Source organism: Carcharhinus amblyrhynchos, chromosome X, assembly GCF_965287045.1.
Source record: "Carcharhinus amblyrhynchos chromosome X, sCarAmb.v2.hapA, whole genome shotgun sequence".
Lineage (NCBI taxonomy): Eukaryota > Metazoa > Chordata > Chondrichthyes > Carcharhiniformes > Carcharhinidae > Carcharhinus > Carcharhinus amblyrhynchos.
The window spans coordinates 4,317,609-4,322,346 of record NC_137359.1 but is presented as its reverse complement, the minus strand read 5'-3'; positions in this window follow the sequence as shown (position 1 = coordinate 4,322,346).

Genomic DNA, 4,738 nt, shown 5'->3' with positions numbered 1-4,738 from the left:
TGACTCAGTTAAACTCTCCTTCGTTGTCTGTCTCACTCTGAGTCACACTGACATCTGTGTTTGATTTGATGTATTATAGTCACATCTATTAGCATAGAGTGAAAAGTATTGTTTCTTGCACGCTATACAGACAAAGCATACCGTTCATAGAGAAGGAAACAAGACTGCAGGATGTAGTGTTACAGTCATAGCTAGGGTGTAGAAAAAGATCAGCTTAATGCAGGGTAAGTCCATTTCAAACGTCTGATGCCAGCAGGGAAGAAGGTGTTCTTGAGTCGGTTGCTACGTGACTTCAGACTTCCATATCTTTTTCCCTAAGGAAGAAGGTGGAAGAGAGAATGTCTGGGTTGTGTAGGGTCCTTAATTATGCTGGCTGCTTTTCCAAGGCAGTGGGAAGTATAGACAGAATCAATAGATGGGCGGCTACATTCATGACCTTTTGTAGTTCCTTGCAGTCTTGGGCAGAGCAGGAGCCCATACCAAGATGTGATACAACCAGAAAGAATGCTTTCTATGGTGCATCTGTAAAAGTTGTTCAGAGTCCAGCTGCTATGCCAAATTTCCTTAATCTTCTGAGAAAGTAGAGGTGTTGGGCTTTTTATTAATTGTAGTGTCGGCATGGGGGGTACGAGGACATGTTGATGATCTGGACACCTAAAAGCTTGAAGCTCTTGACCCTTTCTACTTCATCCCCGTTGATGTAGACAGTGAAATGTTCTCCTCTACGCTTTCTGAATTCGATGACAATCTCCTTCGTTTTGTTGACATTGAGGGAGAGATTATTGTTGCCGCACCAGTTCACCAGATTCTCTATCTCATTCCTGTATTCTGTCTCGTCAGTGTTTGAGATCCGACCCATTATGGTGATGTCGTGAACTTACAATCAGAGGGCTTCTCAATCCATCAAATGGACCAAACTGGGGCCTCAGGCAAGGCTAGGGGAGGTGGGGTCCGCTTCCCAATCTCATGGTGCCAAGACATAGCAACACTAGCAATTTTCTGCTCTCCAGACCTAGAATACCTGACGCTAAAATTCTGTCCCTACTAGCTTCCATGGGAGCTCACCTCCGTTATCCTGACGGCAGTTTACATCCCAACCAATGCAGACGTGAAGATCGCATTGGACGAAACATACAGCACTACAAATAGCCTTGAGACGAACCATTCCAAGTCCTTGTGCATCGTACTACCAAGTTACCACCAACATGTCTCCTGTTCCGCCAGAGGCCCAAACACTTAGACCACTGCTACACAAATATCAAACTTGCCTACCACTCTATTGCCCGGCCACACTTTGACAAATCAGACCACAAGGCTGTGCTCCCACTCCCAAACTTGAAAACTGAGTTAGAGGGGAATTTGGCCGCACAGTCATAGGTGTATAAGGAGTGTGGTAGGGGGCTGAGAACACAGCCTTGTGGGGCACCGGTGTTGAGGATGATTGTGGAGGAGGTGTTGTTGCCGATCCTTACTGATGTGGTCTGTTGAGTTAGGAAGTTCAGGATCCAGTCACAGAGGGAGGAGCCAAGACCCAGGCCACGGAGTTTGGAGATGAGATTCGTAGGAACAACGGCGATGAAAGCTGAGCTGTAATCAATAAATAGGAGTCTGACATAGGTGGCTTTGTTATCTACGTATTCCAGAGTTGAATGCAGGGCCAGGGAGATGGTGTCCGCTGTGGACTTGTTGCAGCGGTAGGCAGACTGTAGTAGATCCAGGTAGTCCGGGAGGCTGGAATTGATTCGTGCCATGACTAACCTTTTGAAGCACTTCATAATAATGGATGTCAGAGCCACCGGCCGATAGTCATTAAGACCACGCTGCCTGGGTTTTCTTGGGTACTGGGATGATGGTCGTCTCCTTGAAGCAGACAGGGACCTCAGATTGTTGTAAAGAGAGATTGAAGATGTCTGCGAATACCAGCTGATCCATGCAGGATCTGAGTGCACATCCGGGTATCCGGTCAGGGCCAGTTGCTTTCTGAGAAAGCTGCTCTGACATCTGCAATGGTGACCTCAGATACAGGTTCATCCAGGGGTTCCAGGATTGGGGGGGGGTGGGGGGACAGGGGGCGGGGGGCATGCTGTCACTGACCTCTTACTCAAAACAGGTGTAGAATGCTTTGAGTTCATCAGGGAGGGGTACGTTGGGTGCTGATGATTGTGCTGCCTTCACCTTGTTCCCTTGAAGTCAGAGCTTGAATAGTTTGTGTATTTTTTCATCGTGTTCCCACCCAGCTGGACAGTAGTGGAGAAGCATTGAAGGAAGATCTGGTCAATGCAGACCTTGCCATAGTCGGTGGGGGCCGGTGTGGCTAGCCTGGGACCCCAGCTTGGTTTGTACTGTCTTTTGACATCTTAGATGGATCTCCTTAGATCATATCTGGCTTTCTTGTTTAGGTCAGGGTCGCCTGACTTCAACGCCTTGGACCTAGACTTCAGCAAGCAGCGGATATCCCTGTTCATCCATGGTTTCCGGTTGGGAAACATATGGATTTGCTTTTTTGCCACACTGTCTTCTACACATTACTAACGAAGTCAGTTACTGTAGTGGTGTACTCGTTCAAGCTGGTCGCAGAGTTTTTAAATACTGACCAATCCACCCGGTAGGAGATCATCCAATTCCTCAGACCAACATTGCACGACTTTCTTTGATGGATTCTCCTGCTTCAGTTTTTGTTTGTAAGCCGGGAGTGGGAGCACAGCCTTGTGGTCTGATTTGTCAAAGTGTGGCCGGGCAATAGAGTGGTAGGCAAGTTTGATATTTGTGTAGCAGTGGTCTAAGTGTTTGGGCCTCTGGCGGAACAGGAGACATGTTGGTGGTAACTTGGTAGTACGATGCACAAGGACTTGGAATGGTTCGTCTCAAGGCTATTTGTAGTGCTGTATGTTTCGTCCAATGCGATCTTCACGTCTGCATTGGTTGGGATGTAAACTGCCGTCAGGATAACGGAGGTGAGCTCCCATGGAAGCTAGTAGGGACAGAATTTTAGCGTCAGGTATTCTAGGTCTGGAGAGCAGAAAATTGCTAGTGTTGCTATGTCTTGGCACCATGAGATTGGGAAGCGGACCCCACCTCCCCTAGCCTTGCCTGAGGCCCCAGTATGGTCCATTTGATGGATTGAGAAGCCCTCTGATTGTAAGGCACAGTCCAGTGAAGCAGAAGTAAGCCATGTCTCTGCAAAACAGAGTACACAGCAGTCTCTCAGTTCTCTTTGGGAAGTGAGTCTCCAGTCTCTGCCACCATTGACCAGATCTTCCTTCAATGCTTCTCCACTGCTGTCCAGCTGGGTGGGAACATGATGAAAAAATACACAAACTATTCAAGCTCTGACTTCAAGGGAATAACTGGGCAGACAGGCTTGTCCCATTAGAAGAAGGAGAGTCCCTGATTTTAATAAATGAACCAGCTGGAGGACTAGGGTAGGGTGAAGGTTCATCCTGTCAGCATTCAGAACAACAGACTAGAAGTGAACAACTGACCTCAGAGACAATGTCTTGTTTGTGTGGAGGGACTTATGCTGAATCAGGTTTAAAGAGATTAACTGATACCTGTTTTCTCTACTGGACAGACATTGAAATCTGGAACTCAGATGGGGATATGGATTGATGTCAGAGGGTAAGATGAAGATCAGTGTATTGCTCCAGGAATCCTGACAATCAGAGTGAGGGTATGTCTGAACTGAATCCTGTGATGGCAGCAACACACTGCTATCTGTTACTCAGACCAATGCAAGTATTTAAAGCGGAAACCATCGTTGCTTTGGAAGGTGGATGTACATCAGGAAATTGTGAACTGTGGATAATAATGAGGGGAAAGGAGGAATCTTGGCAACAGCAAACACTCTGTGTTCTTCCAGGAGAGCTGAGGACTGGTTGTACTGATGTCAGGTTTCACACAGCACAATGCTCAGCCTGTGATTTCACCCTGGACGCACATCAAATTCAACCATTCATTTCAGTGAGATTGGCGGGAGCCCCATTGAGTGCAACTACTGAGAAGCAGCACACCCAGCATGCTTTCACTACCCTCCCCTCCCAACACACTTCCTCTCGCACACATTGGCAAACAGCTCCACACACACACACACACACAAACTGAAATTCCAGTCCTATTGGATAGCCAACACAGATCAATTTCACTGTGGAGCAGAAACACCAGCAAGGACTGGATGGGCCAAATGGTCTGTTTTCCAATTGCTGATCTTTCAGTGATGGACTTGCTGCCTTCCCGAACTGTTTTCTCCACTCAGGATCCATGGTGACCAGATCATTATAGCTGGTAAATTTAGCTCCAGGAGTCACAGATTCAGTGGGGCTGAATTTAGAGTATTGTGTAGAGTTTTGGTCACCTAGTTACAGGAAGGATGTAAATAAGGTTGAAAGAGTGCAGAGAAGGTTCACAAGGATTTTGCCAGGACTTGAGAAGCTGAGTTACAGAGAGAGATTGAATAGGTTGGGACTTTATTCCCTGGAGCGTAGAAGAATGAGGGGAGATTTGATAGAGGTGTATAAGATTTTGATGGGTATAGATAGAGTGAATGCAAGCAGGCTTTTTCCACTGAGGCTAGGGGAGAAAAAAAACCAGAGGGCATGGGTTAAGGGTGAAAAGTTTAAAGGGAATATTAAGGGGGGCTTCTTCGCACAGAGAGTGGTGGGAGTGTGGAATGTGCTGCCAGATGAAGTGGTGAAAGCGGGCTTACTTTTAACATTTATGAGAAGGGTGTGGAGGGAATATG